Consider the following 21,036-nt stretch of genomic DNA (forward strand, 5'->3'; position numbering starts at 1 on the left):
CTTCTTATGGCTATTGGTCTGTTCCTGATATTCATTACCTTGATGGTGGTCCTCCATTTTGCCATGGTTGTTTCTAGGAAGTGTGTCAGTGTCGGGTTGACTTTGTAGATCTTCAGTGTCTTTATTAACCAGCTATAGGGCACGAGGTCGGTCGAAAGCCACGCGATAGTCGATGTAGTCTGTGTACAGGTTACGGAGCTTGTAGGCTTGCTCCATAACTGCAGTGGTCAGATGTAAGCAAATGAGCATCCTCTGTTCATTTGCTTACATCCCTTCTGCTGCTCGGCCATGATATTCTGGCTCTCTAAGTGGTCTGATATCTTCTTAGGTATGCAGCTGGTTAGGATCCTGTACATTATTGGGAGATAGGTGATTTGTTTGTACTCTGCCCGATTTGTGGTGTGTCTGTCTTTAGCCTACAGGTAAGTAATTCATTGAAAGAGAGATTCTGGGATTGTGCCAGTGTGCCTTATTATCTGGGTCACCTGCTGTGTGTATGGCTAGAACTTCTTTTACCAGTGGTTGTGGATATAACTTATTCCTGGGGTTCGCCAGCTGTGAGACTTCCTGATCGACTGCGCACACCTTCCTCCTGAATCTCCCATTCCGTTATCTCTTGTACGTTCTTATTTTCCTTGTTTTCTTCCCTTCTAGATTTATCCAAGCACATGACCATTTTGGCTAACTTCACAGATATCTCCATAACTCCTCGAGTACTTTCTGGTCGGGGGTTTGTTGCCTTCCTTGTCACCTTGTCCGATTTCTCTGGTTTTCATCAAATGTCCTGTTGTCAGCTTTCCTTTGGCCATTCTCCTTGTAATGGCGAAGTCTCCAGCTGAGTGCCAGGAGTTTCTGCTTGAAAGCGTCAAAGTATTATTCCATCCTCTGTTTACAGGTCTCCTATTTGCTTTGGATATTGTCTGTCTGCGCTGGTGACATAAGTATTTATTATTTATCTTAATTTATTCTTTTAAGTGGCTATCTAATAGCCACTTGTACATTACCTATGTTCTTTCCTTGAGACTTTTCTTTTTCCCCTTGTCGGTGCAAGTTGGGCTTCCTTCCCGGCTAGGGGAATCTTTCTTTCAAATGTACAAGCCTTCAGGCTTCAAAATTTTACCTCTTCAAGCTCTCTCGCTTGTTAGATTTTCCAACTAGTGTTTTCCTCTTTCCTGTTTCTTCTTTTTCCTGAGAGAGTGTTTTGCTCTCATTTCTTCTTCTACTTTCTTTTCTCCTACTTTATCCTCCCTATTCATTATTTACTATAACCGGGATTCCACTTGTTGGAATCCCACTAAGTGTAATTTAGATAGTTCCTGGAGCGCCTCCACGTGGCTAGGGACGGGAGTCGGGACGCAGGTAGCTTGCTCCCTGCCTCCCGGCTGCTAAGACTCCAGGGCCGGCAAACAACAACCATCACAACACACATATATACTTACACACACACACACTTACACACACACACACTTGCCAGCTATAAATAACCTACAGATGCTACAGCGGTATATAGGGGTAACCCTGGAGGCCGCAATCAATACAAGAATACCTTGTCCTTGTCCTTGTCTGCACTGGTAGCACAGTGGTATCGTCACCGTCCTCCCCACACCGGGTGGAAAAGGCCTGGGTTCGAATTCCGTCGATGACGCGAGAAATATTAATGGGCTTCTTTCAGTCCGTGGCTGAGTTAGTCGTTCTCAGGCGTAGATGGAAAGGTTTGCCCCCCTCAGAAACTGGGGTTTTTTTCTTTCGGCAAAACAGGCAAATCAACCAGAGAACACACACACGCAATTTACAGACAAAATAAATATATGGGTAGAAGTAATCATAATTTGGTTTGTGGATATTGTCTTTCTTGAGGATGACCTTTTCTGATCAACTTCTTACTTCTGTTACCTATTGTCACTGAGTCAGTTGCCCTACCTTCACTGTTATCTCTTCTATCTTCTGCTGTAACCTTCTTTCTCATGCTGGGCGTTCCTTGTCATTAGGTTTTGTGTTATGTTAATCTCTGCTTTTCCTTCCATTAATCCTGGTGGCTGTTGCAGCGGCATTGTAATTGGTTAATTGGTTGTGCGGATTACTTCATTGTTGTTGAGGTAATCTGGTATTATTTACCTATTGAGGTGGTCTTCTTCTATTCTGGATATTGCGATTTCGTCTGTTTCCACTTGAGCTGCTCCGTTTTGTAGTTCTTGTACTTGTTGTTCCTTCTCCAGTTCTGGTTCCATTGTGTCTGTGTTCCTCGTTGTTTGTATTTGGCCGCTCACATCCTGCTTGATTTTTTCCAAGATTTCAGGAGCTATCTGGTTCTCCTTGACGATGGTTTGTCTCTGTTCTGCTATTCGCTGACCTGATCAGTTGGGAATTATTCCAACTACTTGGTATGTAGTTTTAACCTGTACATTGTCACGTCTTTCTCTAGCTTCGTTACTTCGTAGTAAGCTCACACGATGAACGTATTCATTTCGATGCTCCACTTCATGCATTGACTTCTTCTCCCCTCCTTGGTGGTCACTAGCGCAGTTGCACAGGAAACACTTCCAGCTTGTTAGGCCGAATGGTCTTGTAATTTAGCAGTGGTAACCATACGGTATACAGCCCCACTCGCTTCACTGTCGTCCCTGGGAGACTGTCTCCGACTTTTCGAACCAATCCCTCTGCCTAAGGCCTGAATGCGAGTTACTCTATCCTGAGCGACACTCGATACTGTAATTTTTTTTTAATACGCCGCGGGAACTCCTCTCCGCCCCTAGTTTTTTTTACTACACCACGGGAATCTCTTTTATTTTTATTATTATTATTTTTTTAATACACTATGGGACCTCTTTTTTTTTTAATACGCCGCAGGAAACCCCTCTTCCCTTTACCCCTCTGGAGTGGGCCCCAGAGGAATCGGACCCACTTTTTGGCAACATCAGGTAGGTCAGAATCTCGAATTCAGACATCACGAGCACTATTGGGACTGGCCCACCTTCCCGTGGTGTGTACGAGTACCTAGAATCATCTGTCCAGGTGAGTGATGCTTCTGAATAGTCAAGTGGCCAGAACAGAACAACGGAACACACACATAATACACACATATCCGGCCCATTTGTAGTGATACTGTTCTTCACAGAGATACGAGGCGGAGATGAAATGACGTTCAAGGAGGGGCCCTTTACAAAACCACATGTCCACATGTATGTTCGATATTTCTATAACTCATCTCCAGCTATAATAACTAGTTGGAGTTCTTGCTGGACTGTGTCAAGGAATTCTTCGATCCTCTGATTATAGGTATCGTGCTTGCTTTGGATGTTGTCTTTCTTGAGGATAGCCTTCACTTTTCTGTGCATCTTCTTTCTGTTATTATTATTATTATTATTAAAATTTTTTCCCTTTACGCGGTTTTCCCGCTCCGTGACGGATACTGCTACCTAGTGCATGGGGTGGTTTGTGTCCATTTACTATTATTATTGTTATTATTACTGTTGGTCGAGGAAATCTCTTACTGTCCTACAGATGCTCAGGATTGCAGCTTTCTGGAGTTCAATGTAAACGTTCTCTGGGAGCCTATTGCTGCTAGGTTCTCATGGAGGCGCTTTGGCACCATGCTGGTGTTTGACACAGTCATCGGGTTGGTCATTACTTGTTCCATATGCCACATAATTTTGATTTTCTGTCGTACTGTTTTCTGGAGATTACTGGTGTTGGACAACACTGTGTTGATCAGGTACGAAGCCATTTCCTTCTTGTCGATGAGGACCATGTCTGCTGCTTTGTGCGGGATCGTCTTTTCCGTTATTATGGCACAGTCCCAGTATGGTCTGTAAGTAGATATATCTAGTACATTGACCACCTTCCTCCCAACCCCACACCACAAACACTTTGCCTGGTGTGCCCTATCACCTTGACTGCTTTTGCTGTTCTTAACACTCCTCTCTGTAGAGGATTGGTTTCTCCACAGTGGTGCCCTTCTAACCGTTTAACTGTCAAATTCTTGGAAGAAGCCTTTCTATCATCCACTTGTTTGCATTCACCTATACTTCATAACTTATACTATCATACCCGCGCCTTCCATTAAAATCTATTCTTTTTTTAGGGGCCTTTCATGGCAAGCTCATCGACGTCAATTTTCGTCTCAGCCAGAGATCTTTCACCCTACTTCTTGGTCCACCTCCTCGTGGTAGTGAACAGACTACGGGGTCCTTGGTTTTCAAAGGGCCACACAGCTAAGAGGCTAGATGTACAACAAACAAACACAATGCTACCCAGACCACACAAAATGTCACACACTATCTGGCCTTGAGAGATGTTTGCTCTGTTACACAAAGTACATAACGCTGAGTTGGAGGAAACCCCCGATGCCGCTTGATCTGTAACATTAAACATTAAACACTAAAACCACCACTGACCACAAGCAAAGTTGTTACAATTAAATGTTAACAAGGCACCACGATGAATTGGGATCTATCCAGTTGCAATGAAGTAAGCAAGGCTTTAGCTATTATAAATGAATACTATGATGATTTCAAGTGACTGATTCGCGAAACCATCCTTGAATCCTCTATAGATCAGAGATGTGCGAACGTCTCATCTATTCTCAAAGTTGGCTCGAAGGGCACAATTCGACTACAGACCTGTCAATCTACTAAGAAAACCCAACAAGCCCCCCAGAGCCTTCCGCCCCATTTCTCTCCTACCGATTTTGGGAAAACTCTACGAACGATTACTCGTTCCAAGAATCTCTGATCTCTTCCAAGCTCAAGACATCTTTTCACCTCACCAGTATGGATTAGTTAAGGGCAAGTCCAGCGAAGATGCACTTGCGTTAAAAAATTAGCCAGAATTCCATATCAAAATATGAAATGGCCATCTTTATAGATTTCTAGGGTGCTTTTGATTTCTTCTGGTGGGAGAGTGCCCTCTCAAGTCTTCGGAACATTTCATGCTCCTCTCATTTGTACCAAGCAACCTGAGTCTACTTTGATCACAGATCTATACAAGACTGCAGCAATAATTCAGACATAGCATGGGGTTGTTAAGGGAAAGTCTTGTCTGACAAATTTGATAGGATTTTATGATGTGGTTACAAAGGAACTGGATGCAAAAAATAATTTTGATATCATATATTTGGATTTCAGGAAAGCTTTTGACACTGTTGCGCATGGAAGACTATTGTACAAATTGGAGCAGAATGGTATTAAGGGTAAGCTGCTACAATGGATAAAAGGATGGTTAAGTGGGAGAAGACAGAGGGTGATAATCAATGGGTGCTGCTCTTCTTGGACTAATGTTATTAGTGGAGTCCCACAGGGTTCGGTGTTGGGTCCACTGTTGTTTTGTATATTTATCAATGATATTGATGAAGGTATATCAGGCTTAGTTTCGAAGTTTGCAGATGATACAAAGGTTGGCAGGGTTGTTAATGACAGTAATGGCAGTGTGCTACTGCAACAGGATCTAAATAATTTGGGCAGATGGGCTAAGAAGTGGCAACTGAAGTTTAACCTTGACAAATGCAAAGTACTGCATATGGGTAGAAGTAACCCCAGAGAAACGTACCAACTGTGTGGTATTACACTTAAGGTGGTAGAAAATGAAAAAGACCTGGGAATAATTGTCAGGCAGATATGAAGTTTTCTGAGCAATGCAGACAGGCTGCCAGGGCAGGTCATGGGGTTTTGTCAATGATATATAGGAATTTTGCTAGCAGGGAAAAGGAGGTGATTATCCCTCTGTATAAGGCAATGGTCAGGCCACGCCTTGAGTACTGCGTACAGGTCTGGAGGCCTCATTTTAGGAAGGATGTAGATTTACTTGGGCGTGTACAGAGAAGGGCAACAAGATTGGTGAGGGGAATGAAGGGATCCTCTTATCAAGAGAGGCTTAAGTTCTGCAAATTGCAGTGGCTGGAGACTAGACACCTGCGCGGTGACCTGATTGAGGTGTATAAGGCCTTGAATGGGTTTAGCACGCTGAATTCTGATGGGATTCTTCCACTTGTTCAGATTACGAACCTAAGGGGGCATAAATTCAAATTAAGAAAAGACAGATGTAGAATAGATGTGCAGAAATTTGCCTTTAGCCAGCGGGTGGTTAATTGTTGGAACAAACTTCCATCTGTCGTTGTGGAAGTTGATAGGTTGAATAAATTTAAGGAGGAACTGGACAGGCATTTGGAGGGAATGGTGTGATTTTTTTTTTTTTTTTTTTGGCTGATGCTGCATAAGCTCATACATTTGCTTTCTTGCATCACATGCCACTACTACTACTACTTCAAAACCTGCAGCATAACACGAGCTGTCAATAGAGGATGTCCTTAGGGCTCTGTTCTGCGGCCGCTCCTCTGGAACATTACACTGAATACATGGCTAACCAGACATTTTGATTTTGCTGCTCCATTGGATATGCTGATGACCTTGTCATTGTCTTCTCGGGCAACTCCAGATAACAAATTCAAGAAAGAGCCTCCCCAGTCTTAAAGGATCTCATCGAATGGGCATCTGTCAACAAACTTAAAACATCTCCATCCAAAACCCAACTCATGATCTTTAAAGGTCAACTAAATATTCATCGTCCTCCTATCTTGAAAATAGCTACAAGCAAATACCATATGTCAAGAATTAAAACATCTTGGTGTGATCATTGATGATAGACTCAATTTTACTCTCCAGTTAAACCACATAAGAGAAAAAATCAAGAAATTTACTATGCCTATTGTTCGGATTATAAGAACTGACTGGGGGCTTGGATGCAGATTTCTTCTCTTATTTTACAAGGCAGTATTCATACCTATTGCAACCTATGCTGCTTCGGTTTGGTATAAAAGAATTAAGAACGTTAAACTGAAATCAAAATTACTCTCCTTGCAAAGATCTATGATTCTTAAAATGCTCCGTGCCCTGCAGGACTGTCTCAATTGATGCCCTGCAGGTCATACCTGGAATATTCCTCTGGACTTGCACATTCTACATCGTGCCTTCTGCTGCTTTCAAAAACATCAGACCTCAATGGGATTCTATGGAATACAGAATGATGTCCTTGCAGACACCAAAGCTGAAAAAACCCGGATTTGGTCTGATTTAATAAAAATTTGACAAGATCGTTGGAACAAACAAATTTATACCAGATGTCTCCTTTACTGCCAACAAGAAAAATTCGCTATGGTTCTCTCCAAACCTCTACACATCATTTAACATAACCGGACATGGCTGTTTTAACTCCAAACTCTTTCAGTTAAGAATAAGCAATACCAATTCTCGCCTTTGTCTCCAACTGGAAGACTGGAACCACCTGCTGTATCACTGCCCTTTTTTACGCTGACCTACGGAAATCCCTACAAGACCGAATAAACACCTTCTCACCTGGCAACGAAAAGCATCTAATAGAATTTTTCTCACACCTTGGAATCCTACTACAATTTGCTTCTGATTTATTTGCTAGAAGAAAACTTCTGTTGGCTAATTCCGCTTCAGCTTAGCCTCCTATGGTTACTCCAGCACCTTCAATAATGTCGTCAGCCTCAACAGTGAATGGTGTCTTGCAAAGTTAAAATATTGTCACCTTGAACAGCTCTTGGAAGATCATCCTTTTGAAGATCCACCCCACATTGATCCACTTTTTTTTTTTTTTTTTTTTGCTTTTATCCTCTCAGGCCTGGTCAACACCCGAGGATTGCTGACACCCACTGATATTCCACTGCCTCCAGTGGGTGCGGGATTTGACCAACTTAGAAAATTCACTTGTATTTCAATTTTTTTTTTTTTCTTCCATTTTCTATGGCCGGTACCCAATTCTGGGCATCTGTGGGTATGATTTTATTTATTATTATTATTTTATTTTATTTTATATTTACAATCATTACTTTTTTTTCTTACTTTTATCTATAATTTTTTATCTTATTTTATTTTACTTCATCTTCATTTTATTTTTTTATTTATTTATTTTTACTTTGTATCTATCTATATATATATATATTATTATTTTATATTATTTTTTATTTTACTCTTTTTTTTAATATTGTTCTTTGTATTTTATTTATTTTTTCTATTTTTATCTATAATTTTTTTATTATCTTAGTTTATTTTTTTACTATCATTTTTTTAATTAACTTATTTATTTATTTTTTTTCAAATTAAATTATTAATTATTTTATTATTATGATTTTATTTAATTATTTTTTCCATGCTGGTACCCTAAGTTTGGGTAGCTGTGTGTACAGGATTTTGCTGGCACCCATTGGTATAGCACTATCTCCGGTGGGTGCGGGACTTTGCCCTCTTCAGGGCAGACAAAGATTGTAATGGTCTTTCTCCACTTGGCTAGGGACATATCTAGTTGTGGTATCGACGGGCACCGGGTACGCTTTCCAGGAGATCGCTTGCCCTATGGCAAAGAGGCCAGAAACAACTAAACAACACAACAACACATAATATACGCAAACATAACACTACATATTTCTGGCCGTTCAACAGAGTTTTGTATCATCACAGTGTAACATGGCGGAGATGAACTAATGTTCCTTGAACAGAAGATACTATACATGTCTAGATGTCTATATGTCTACAGACCTGTTACTTTGACTTCCGTACCAGGGAAGGTTATGGGGTCCTTAGGTAGGATGTAACACATCAATTGGATAGCAATGGAATTATAATAGAATGCAATAAGTCTTCCTTAAGGGGTAATCGTATTTAACGAATCTAATTAGTTACTATGAGTTTTTATAAAGAACTGGGCTCAATGAATAAGTTCTACTTTATTTGCTTAGATTGCAGCAAAGCTTTTGATGAAATCCTACCGACTTATTGCGTGTATCAAAAAAATTGTCAAATTAGAGATACACGAGAACAATCTCGTTCATCCATGCGTATTATGTTTCTAAATTACTTGGGTTCTCTGGTCATTTTGCATATTTTGCTGGACAAAAAAACTCGAGTTTCGGGAATAAAAAAACTTTGCTATACTCGCCTGAGACCAACTAACTGAGCCCTGGAGTGAAAAAAAAAAAAAAAAAAAAAATGGTGCATAAAGTTTGTCGCGTCTTTGACAAGATTCGAATCCGGAATTTTCCACTCAGAGTGGGAGGACGATGATTATAACTATTGTACTACCACGAGGATAAAATTATTGTATAAATTGGATCAGAGAATGATTGTATAAATCAGATCAGAGAGTGATTGTATAAATTTCTTCCACAGGGTAATCGACTGTTGAAACGAACTTCTATTTGTGTATGGAAGTGGGTAGTTGTATAAATTTATGAAAGGATTAGAGATTATTAGAGGAGATGGGGGAATGATGTGGATAATGTTCTTTGTTTTGGCTGATGCTGTTTATGCTTGCCTTCCTTCCTGTCACTTTTCACGACTAATACTAACTTCAAAGGATAAATTGAATCATGTAACAAGATCTGAGTCGGGAGCAGAGTTCCCAACCTTTGAAAATGATTTTTATGAAAAAACTTTGGACATCCAAACATTTTTAGGTAATATTAAAATGGTTCAAAAATGACAAAAGGAAGGTAAAATTATGAAATAAATAAAACTGATATAAAAAATCCGAGTTGATGTTTGATCCAATAACCAATCTGTACTCTAGCCAGTAGCACAGATTAGATAGGAATCCTGTCTAGTGGCAGTGTTATGGTCGTTGTCCTGGATATGAATCCCATCGAAACAAAAGGAACTTTTTGAGGGTTTTTAAACACCGTTGTGAGTTGGCAGTATTTCTCGCGTGAGTAATGCACAGCTTCTCCTCCTCCTCCTCCAAAATTCGGATTTCCGTCCAGAAAATAGGCAGACTGACTGTAGAAAACGCAATTTACGGCCGTTGCATTTAACCTGTTTTGGTAGACGACTTTCAAGTCTTTTTTTTTTAAATATATGTTTTATACATTTTACCAAGCCGTTGAAAATTTTAGGATTACGAGATTGCAAGAAATCAGCTCCCTGAATAGTGTAGATCTGAAGAGTTCTAGGTTTGCTTCCATCTACCAATGGAGGAATTTCTAAAGGCTTAAATCGGGGAAAGTTAGCCGATCATACACAGAAGGAGTAGGATTTTTCCCTCCTTAGGTATTCCCATTTTTTTAGCCCGCACAACATGTATATTGGTCTGAGAACACAGACTTGCACAGTCATAAATTAAGGTACGGCAAGCCAATAGAAATTCTAACAAACTTCGAAATCCTAGAAATTGTAGCCAATAGAAATTCTTCCTGTACTGCAATATACAGAATATCCAAATAACCTGTGGCGAACTGACTTGGGCGACCAAATGACGATAGCCAAAGCCACTCCCCACCCCCCAAATAACACTGACCTAGCCATTAGTTGGGGAAAAAAATAATAATAAAGGCTGAGCAATGAATAATTAAATAAATATTGTCTTCCATCATTGGCCCTGTATGTTGATATTGTATTATTATTATTTTTTTCATTATTTATTATCATTACTTTATATAATCGAGTGAGCTGCATCTATAACATCTATAATACACATTCACACATTTAATGGTATTTATTAGAACCGACAAATGAAAATAACTGAATTGGTATACAGGGTGTTTCAGTTAAACGTTTCAGAACTTCTAAGAGGGGTAGGGTACATCCTGACAACTCGAAATCACATAGCAATGTGGGGTCGGAAATGCTTTCCTGAAGCGGTGTTGTACACAGAAGCACCATAAAGAAAAGAGACCGTAAGTGAGAAATTGTTTTAATAATGCATGAAAAGAAGCAAAAGGTACATGGATTAAAGTAAGTGTTCGAAGTTTCTTCCACGGGCTACAATGCACGCCTCACATCTCCGACGCATGGACATCCGAACATTCTGGAATACTCCAGGCGAATTTCGAATTTCTTCGGCAGCTACTGCGATTGTTGCAACCAGCTCCTCAGCATTGTCAACAGGGGTATCATAAACTAGCGATTTCATATGACCCAGAAATAAAAATCAAGACATGATAGGTCGGGTGACCGAGCAGGCCAACGCACGGGACCACCACGTCCGATCCACTGTTGACCAAATGTGACATCCAGGTAGTTACGAACATCTCCGCTATAATGGGCAGGGGCTCCATCGTGTTGGAACCACATTGTCTGTTGCGTCGATGCAGAAATCTGTTCATCTCTCAAAAGTTGTGGCAATACTTGCTGCAGAAAGATCAAGTAGATAGGTCCGGTTAGACGACACGGTAACAGGTAAGGTCCGATGAGGTGATCTCCCATAATACCGGCCCATACATTGACCGAAAATCGAATCTGTGCTGCACGACGTCGTATTGCATGCGGGTTCTCGACCGCCCAGATATGGTCGTTATGCGTGTTGAAAATTCCTTCCCTTGTGAAGGATGCCTCATCGGAAAACAACACTTCAGCAGGAAAAAAGGGGATTTGTAGCACATTTTCCATGGTACCACTGTGCGAAAGCAATACGAGGTGCATAATCCTCCGGTTGCTGTGTCTGGACACGCTGCACGTGAAACGGATGCATGTCTTGTTCTCGGAGAATCCTCCAGACGCTGCAATGGGAAACCCCGACTGCGTTTGCTAGACTTCGTGTACTCGTTCTTGGATTCCCCTGTACATGCTGCAGCACATTCTGTTCGACGGCTGGAGTCCGTGCTGTTCTTACCCTGTCCCTGTCAGCTCTTTCAAATGAACCTCTCTCAGCTAACCTCTGGTGCAGTCTTGCAAAGAAATTATGACTGGGAATACGCCTCGTCGGATATCGTTCCGCGTACAAACGCTGTGCGACTGGCCCACTACAATTTGCAGCCCCGTACGCCAAATGCATATCGGCTAACTCTGCGTTCGTGTAATCATCCATCCTACTAACTTGGCGTTCTTGTGCGAAATTAAGATTCCCTGCACTAAAGCTCGGAATTTTCGATTCTGCCCATTGGTATATGATTTAGAGTTGTCAGGATGTACCCTACCCCTCTTAGAAGTTCTGAAACGTTTAACTGAAACACCCTGTATATTGAATAGATAGATGGCAAACAAACGTCCCATGAGACTAGAGCATTTTTGAACTTTGTTCGCAAGACTAAGCACAAAGTGGTTTACAATCTAATAAAAGATGTTTTCTCTCCACCAGTGTGTTCTAAAGCAGAGTTTCGTAAGAGAAGGTTAGTGAACCATAAACATATTACGAAGTTCTTGGACGTGAAAAGATTTACAAATACGATGTATCGAAGTGTAGTTTACTTGTCATGTACGTAAGAAAATAGCGAACAAAAATATGAGTAGGACTTCAGACTTGTTGTGAGATAAAATTAGGTTCTTTTTCATAATTTGATATTGGCTTAAAATTTGTGAAATAAACGATAATTGTTTATCTTTAGCTAAAAGGGTCTTTATCTTTATCTTTACGTTATCTTTAGCTAAAAGGGTCCAATAGCAAAAGTTGCCATGGGCGTAGTGTCATGCCAAGACATAATAGCAGTTGAGGTCCTGACCTCCATGAAAATTAAATTTTTTCAGTTATTATTACTATTTTTTTTATTTTAGAATAAATAAAAATGAATACTAAAATAAGTTAAAATCTTAATAAATAGAATTAACATATTAAAAATGTTAGTTCTGTTCCTAACAATACACGAGTCTGTCCTAATGGCAGATCATCAAGAAGTTCGATGTTCCACAAAGTCTTTTGGCTTTAATAAAACTTTCTTTAGAATAAGATCGTTACAGGCGCAGCCAGTTAAAGTGCGGGCTATTTTAGCTTGTGCCTCAAGCTTACAGGGGTCTCAAATAGATTTCCATATAAATTTTTTCTCAGTAATTATTGAATTGCTCAGAAAAAATATTACAAACTTATGATAAATAAAAATAATGCCTCATTTTATTTGTGTCCTATTTTGTTTTCATGGATCTTCTTTTTTTTATTATGGCTAGGGGCTTCAAAAGCTGGAATTGGCAGGGCATCTCTGAACTGTCTGAGATGGCCTATTACAAGTGGAGGACAGAATGATTGGTACAATAAAGCAGCTCATTGGTTTGGGAAAGAGCAATATCGAAATGGAAAAATAGTACGCTAGATTCAGACGAAGGCTAGATTCCGACTATTTTTACAACCATAAGAGAATAAAAACAATTTAAATAAACTTCTAGACAAAATTAACAGAACGCGTAGAAAACGTGGTGTGATTCGTGCAGCTTGGGATGAAGTGAGTGGGGCACTTCATCCCAAGAATAACGATGAAATGAGGAGACAGTGAGAAACTTCGGATAGGTATAAGAGACATTTATAGGGGTTGTATAAGAATTACCAAAAAGATCACATCACACAAGTCGAAACAAGATGCTTGAAAATATGGTGTAATGATATCAGTATGGTGTATGATCCCCTCCAACGGCTAAACAAGCCTGACAGCGGTGAGCCTTGCTCGGTATAAGGATGTCTATAAGATTCTGTGGTAACAAATATCATTCTTCCACCAGCCCAGACCTTAGCTCACCAAGTGACCGAGGAGTTCATTGTCGGCGTGCAATGCGACGCCCAAGGGCATCCCGCACATGTTCGATCGGGTTTAAGTCTGATTATTATCTTCTTTCTCAACATCATATGAATATTATCTTGTTTCTCAACATCATATGAAGGTGCAATCTAGGAAGATAGTGAACATTTTGTGTATATCACGTTCCATCACCTTATTCTTATCTTTGTTTTTTTCCTCCCTCCCTTTATGGGTAGCAGAGTTGATATAATCACCGTCCTCCCCTCACTCGGATGTAAAATGCCAGAGTTCGAATCCCGTCGATGACATGTGGAATTTTTATGAGTCTTTTTTCACAAAGTGGCTGAGTTAGTCTGTCTCAGATGAGGGTAGCATGGTTTTTCTCCCGGAAACTCAGGTTTTCGATCAGCAAACAGCAAATCGACCACAGAAAACAAGCACTTTAGCATATTATATATGGTGCAATATGGCCAAAGTTGCTGACGCGTCTAAAACCCTACAATAACATTACCTTTTTTCTTATTGTATTGCCAATCTTATCATCGTCTTCAAGATGTATAAATGGAAAATTAAGTTTGCTAGTTTTTATTTTCATATATTTTATTTGTGTATTTATTGTTTTTCCGTAACTCCTATTTTGTGTGGGATATTATTCTTGCTAACTGCGGTTTCGCCAAATGTGGCCCTTTTCAGAAAGTATCCCTCACGTTTCGGCGAGGGATTATTATAATCATCTACACGTGCTTAATTTATATTGAAATTATCTATTTTCTATTAGATTATCTATTGATAATCTAATAGAAAATAGATAATAGATAAAATAGACTGTAAAACATTAACTAGATTACCTGATTATCTTAAATTATGAACCAAATATTATGGTCGTCCTTTGCGTTGTTTATGAATCAGTAGAGAAATTTTCATTCTTAAATATGAAAAAGGCAGGCGGAACTGATGGAATTTATATAGTGATATCAAACAAAGCAGCAGGAGAGATTATACTGGTTACATTGATTTTTGTCCTTTCAAAATTTGATATATCTCACAGAATTTTATGAGCTGAAGACATTGCTTGGTGCCCACCGATTTAGAAAAGAATGCAGGTTACTGAAATTTTTAATGAAATTTTAAGAAGTATTACAATAAATGGTGTGAAACATAGTCAGGTTTTTTTGTTTGCTTTTTCTTTTGTAATAATCAGAATCTTCTCTAATCAATGTATAGTAATAGTCTGCCAGCATACTGGATTTCCACTTTCCTCAGTAATGTTTCTCGATGGCAGCAATATCTTGATGTTCATCGTGTTCATAATTAGGTTATCTGGAAAAAAGTCTAGATGGGAATGGAGGAAGGGTATTTTTAGACGACATACTGCTATCAAGAGTTTCGTAGGCGCGTAATAAATTTACAAATAAGGTTTTATAGTTGTCTGCTCTGTTGTGGCCCAAAAAATATTCCCATGCTTTCTTGAAGGATATCCAATTTTACAGTTGATCATATATGCTGCACTAACTGTGCAGCATATTAGGAGGAGCATATATTTTTGTTCAAATCACCTAATTTGCAACTAAAATAAAGTTCATATGCTTTCTTAAAAAGAGATTGTGTAATCACTGTACACATAACAAAAGCCATCTATCTGGTGAATTAACGCAGTGATTCAAAAGCGCTATGAATTGTAACTGAAAAAAAAAAAAAAAAAACCTATAAAAAGAACAAGAGTAAGCGTGCTTTCTTGCATCATTTTCCACTATTACTAATACTAAATACACTAATTCTATCACATTTCTATTTAAAAATATTTTTCATTGTTGTTTTGGTGCATTTAAGAATATTTTAAGACTTTTATTCTTTGAGAGAAAGGGCAATAAAGTCAGCTTGTTTGGAGAAGCAAAGTACCTTGAGCCACTTCTCAAGCCAGAACCAAATGTGGATAGACTTTTTCATTTCTGAAAAATTACGAAAAAAAAAAAAAAAAAAACTGCTGGAATGACCTGAATCATCACAAACTCCCAAAGTTAGTCCGCTGCTCTTCTTTTCTTTTGCTAATAGCCAACTGTTCCGAATCAGAATACCAACTCACACATAAATGACCTCTTCTCATCTGACACATGTTAGATGAGAAGAGATCAACATGCCACAAGAAAAAACAATTAATTTGATGCGCTACGTTTGCCATACTTGTTTAAGTGTGGCCAACGACTCCTGTCAATTCGGCCGCGAACCAAAATTGCTTCCCATTCCCAAACAGAAGTCAGTGCTCTTCAGTAATTTAGGAGTGGTCTTAAAAATACTTCGAACAACATTGCTAAAAAGGCGTAAATTGTTATTAGATCTCAGTTTAAAATACCAACGTGGGTGCGGATCGGACTGAATAAAAATTATTATTAATATTTTTTCTTGAAGACTAACAAAGATCCAAACATCTTTTCATTTTTTTTTATATTTGTTTATAAATAGTTTGTTTTCAAAATATTTCACGTCAGATACTACAAAATTAAATATTTCTGTATGCACAATATTCTTGTCCCGTAATTTGAATTCCTCGAGCAGTGCATGCAATGATTCTAAATATAAATAGCTAAGCAAGATATAAACTGTAAACATATTATTCCCTATTAAGGGTAATACATAAATTCGTCTCAAGAATTGTTTCAGATTACGGTCATTATCTAATAATTTAATTCATTATTGGTGGATCTGTTTTTAGGTGCGTTAGCATGTTTGCATAATGCGCCTAGTGTCTTCACCATATCCGTCCATCCGTCCGCATGTGACAACTTAGCTTCCAGTGAACAGATTTTCATAAAGTTTTATATTTAGGCCTTTCAAAAAGATTTTACCAGCAATTCGAATGAGTACTTTATACAAGGTCGTAGAAAAAATGTTATAAAATAATAATAATAAAATTATTTTTAATAATACATTAAATTAAAAAAATTATGTTAATTTACATTATTTATGCAATTTTATAATTTTATAAAATTATAAATGACCTAATTATTGGGCACAGAGATTCGTAGAAAAAGAATTGCGACTTGTTTATTTTCCGAGAACAGAAATCCGTTAAATATCTATTTTATATATATATAGGTCCGCAATTGTCTTAGGTCTTTACTCGACATTTCTAATTGGTGGAGTAAAAACATAAAGCAGTTTTCTTTATCAAGCGTTATTGTTTCTGTTATTTAATATTTATAGTTGTTTATGTGAATTCCTATTCATTTTCCTCATGGTAGGTAAAATTTTATAATTTTTTCCGTTTCTCTCATTAGTTATAAGAATTGAAATTTAATTCGGCTTAAAATAACAATAAAAGAATTACCGTAGTTCTGAATCCGACATAATTTTTAAATTTTGAAAATTAATTAGTGCTTTTAATATAACGAAAATTGTCAAATGAGTAACATTTTTCAGAAATTCAGATCAATTTTCAATTTTCGAAATTTAAAAATTAAATTTACTTTGAATGACTATAATCTCTTCGTTTTAACCTTGAGTAGCTATGAATTCTCTCGTATGAAAAAAAAATTCCAATTTCCTGCTCATTAAATAATAAACTAATTCCTATTTACCCTAGATGTCTGAGAAAAAAACAACAAAATTATCTGGTGCTCAAAATAAAAAAACGGAAAGCCGCGTGAAAGAAATTGTGAAATTGTCTGGTTCTTTAAGCAAGTTCCTAGAAACCTCAGAAAAAAGAAAGAAGACTGAAAAATCACCACCATGTTCTGAAATTTTTCAATCGTCTGAAGAAGGAAGTTAAACAGAAGCGCAAGAACAACGGGTGCCATCAAAGTCCACTGTTATTCTTTCAGAATTGATTGATCAAACAGAACCAGAAAAAACAAGAACAGAAACGCAAATACAACAGTGTACCATCGACATCAACTACTACTCTTCCAGAATCGATTAAACAAACAGAAATTGACGATGTCTCTAAGAATTTCTCCCAATTAGAAGATCCAGGTACGTGGCCAAAATTTTTAACAATGAAACAAAGAGACAATTTAGTTGAATATCCTCCTTCTCAAATAATCAAATGGGATTTTTCAAGAGATAATTTAGAAAGGAAAATTTCCACTTCTTATTATAGTAGGTTACTTCCAAGAAAAAGTATTGAGGTTATGGCTAGTATACTCAGTTTCTAAAGATTTGGTATTTTGTTTGCATTGCAAACTTTTCTGAGATGGAAAATAGCAACTTAATAATGAATTTGGATGCAAAGACTGGCAATATTTGTCACATATTTTAATTAAACATGAAAAAAGTGAATCTCATATCAAAAATAGTAGTAGTTTTGCTGAACTTCGAACGAATTTAGCAAAAAATATCACAAATGATTCTCGAGAACAGAAGTTGTATGAAACAGAAATTGAACAATTTTTTGAAGTTAATAAAAACTTTTTCAAAATTTGATGCAGTTATGGCGGAACATTTACGCCGTATTCAAAGCTTCAAAAAACATCGCTCACTATTTGGGACATCAAATTGTAAATGAAATTGTTGAACTACTTTCTGATGCTATTAGTCAAAATATAATAGAAATGGTCAAAGATGCAAAATATTATTCCATTATTTTGGACACAACCCTTGATGTAAATCGCGTCGAACAAATGGCAGTTATAATTCTTTCGTACATTATAATAAAGAAGCAAGCACAAATGAAATCAGAGAACATTTTTTATGCTTTTGTCCTGTAGATGACACAACTGGACACAACTTTAAGTCATTTTTATAGACTAAAATTGGACATTCAAAATATTCGCAGACAGGGATACGATAATGCCGCTAATATGATGGGTAAATACAACGGGCTACAGCGAAAAATACTGTAAACTAACTCTAGAGCTTTTTATGTTTCTTGCTCAGCCCATAGTCTTAATTTAGTCGTCAATGACGCTGCAAAAATTTCTTTTGAACTGTTAATTTCTTCAGTGTAGTTCAAGAATTTTACAATTTCTTTTCTGTATCCGTGAAGCGATGGAGTATTTTACTCAAATATGTAAAAAAACTAAACACTAAAACCATTATCTAATACGAGATGGGAAAGTCGAATCGAAGCGATTAGACCTTTAAAATTACAGACCAAAGAAATATATCTTCCTTTAAAAGAAATTGCAAATGATTCAATAAAAGATATGGACACAAGATTTCAAGTTAACACATTGATATCAAAATTAACATCATTTAAATTTATTTGTTCCGTTATTGTGTGGCATGATATTTTGAGTAAAATTAATGTCGTTAGCAAAATGTTACAGAGTCCTGATTTTAACTTGAGCGAAGCTCTCGAAAATTTTAAAAAAATTTAGAACAGATGAATCATTTGAACCTATCATAAATTGTGCGATTCAAATCGCAGAAGACATAGATATCGACTGGGCCGTTTTAACGCATAAGGCACACCCGGCGGACGCCAGGGACATTGGCCTACGGGGGCCTTAATTGTTGATCTTAAATAATTTTTTAAAAGACCCTCTGTCCCATATGTTACCTTGCGGTCGAAAGGACCGCAAACACGGAACATAATGATACACGAATAATGTTTTTGGCTTTCTAAATTCATATGCTCATATGCAACGAGAAAACGTTGCATATGAGCATATGAGTTCTTTTATATTTTTCCAACCATGGGTCGAATGCATGCGCCTGGAAAGGGTATTTCCCAGTCAGCACTACCATACAGGCGAAGTGTACCAAATTGGCTGAAACTCACTCCTTATGATGTGAAGGAACAAATATACAAATTAGCAAAGAAGGGTCTTACACCATCTCAGAAAGGTGTTATTCTGAGGGACTCCCATGGTGTGGCTCAAGTACGATGGGTAACAGGTAATAAAATCCTTAGGATTCTTAAGGCTAAGGGTCTTGCTCCAACTCTCCCTGAAGATTTGTATCATCTTATTAAGAAGGCAGTGGCCATACGTAAACAACTGGAGAGAAATCGTAAGGACAAGGATTCTAAGTTTAGACTGATTTTGGTTGAAAGCCGCATTCATCGTTTGGCTCGTTACAACAAAATTAGGATTATCCCTGCTAAAAACTGGTAGTACGAATCATCCACAGCATCGCTTTGGTTGCTTGATGAAAACTTTAATGTAATGTGAAATCTGCACAAAATAAAACATTTTCGATGTACAGGGTGTCCCAAAAAAGGTGTAACCAATTTTAAATGTTTGTAACAAATGTAATTTTAACGATAGAAACACAAAACCTGCGCTAAATGTGAGAAAACAGTTGAAGTTTTTACTGACATTCAACATGTGCACCACTTGTCACACGAACAAAAAGGTGTAACCAATTTTAAATGTGCAATACAAACAGATTGGAGAAATGGAACAAGATGAACGTGTAATGACACGGATTTGTTTCACGGACGAGTGCACATTTCATGTTTCTGGAAAGGTGAATAAACAAAATGTCAGAATTTGGGGGACTGAAACCCCACACTGCGCGCAGGAGTGTCAGCGATATAGCCCAAAGGTGAATGTGTGGTGTGGCATCATGGCTGATCGTGTTAATGGACCCTTTTTCTTTCAAGAAGCGACTGTGAGAGCGGATAATTACCAGGACATGCTTGAGCTTTATGTGTATCCTCAATTGGATGAACTGCCAAATGGGGTTATTTTCCAACAGGATGGAGCGCTGCCACATTGGGATTTGAGTGTTATTGACAAGTTTCTTGGCCGTTGGATTGGGCTTGATGGTCCCATTGGGTGGCCACCACGTTCACCAGATTTACCCCTTGTGATTCAAAGACACAGTCTACAAGACCCCTGTTGTAGACATCGCAGACTTAAAGTGCAGGATTACAAATGCAATTACCATGATTAAGCGTGACATCCTTGAAAAAACATGGGATGAACTTTATTACCGATTAGATATTGTTCGTGTGACAAGTGGTGCACATGTTGAATGTCAGTAAAAACTTCAACTGTTTTTCTCACATTTAGCGCAGGTTTTGTGTTTCTATCATTAAAATTACATTTGTTACAAACATTTAAAATTAGTTACACCTTTTTGGGACACCCTGTATTTCCAAATATTGAAATTGCAATGAGAATTTTTTTTGAGCATGATGGCGACAAACGCAGGCGGTTAACATTCATTTTCAAAGTTAAAGTTTATAAAAACTTGTGTATTTATTTAAAACTTTGACTCTGTGAATACAGAAAAAGAAACACACGTGGAAGAATTAAAATACAAAGAAGAAAGTGAAATAAAGGAGGAACTCTTTATGTTTGACTTAATAACATACAGGGTAGACCAGTAGCTGGAAACCTTTCCCACTATACGAGCTATTTTAAAAATAATTAAGATCTAGAGATTGACCTATCTGAATTTTTTTTTTTTTTTTTTTTTTTTGTTACAAGCATGTGTCTATTTTAAATAAGATAAGATGGTTCTAGAATTAGCATAATTTTTTAGGCGCGTTAGCATATATGCGCAATGTGCTATTGTCTTAACTATGTCCATCCATCCCCAAATCCCTCCACACGAAATAACTCGGCTCCTGGTGGATGTAATTTTGTGAAATTTTACATTTGGGACTTTAAAAAAGATTTCTCGAGCTACCCCAAATTTTA

The 21,036-nt window shown here is 37.8% G+C and overlaps 1 pseudogene; it reads left to right on the forward strand.

Annotated features, from left to right (window-relative positions):
- Positions 1–19,064: 19,064 nt before the first annotated feature.
- LOC150090275 (small ribosomal subunit protein uS15 pseudogene) lies at positions 19,065–19,557 on the forward strand (annotated as a pseudogene).
- Positions 19,558–21,036: the final 1,479 nt, after the last annotated feature.

Source organism: Mastigoproctus giganteus, chromosome 2 (assembly GCF_048544385.1).
Source record: "Mastigoproctus giganteus isolate SK-2022 chromosome 2, ASM4854438v1, whole genome shotgun sequence".
In the NCBI taxonomy this organism is placed as follows: domain Eukaryota; kingdom Metazoa; phylum Arthropoda; class Arachnida; order Uropygi; family Thelyphonidae; genus Mastigoproctus; species Mastigoproctus giganteus.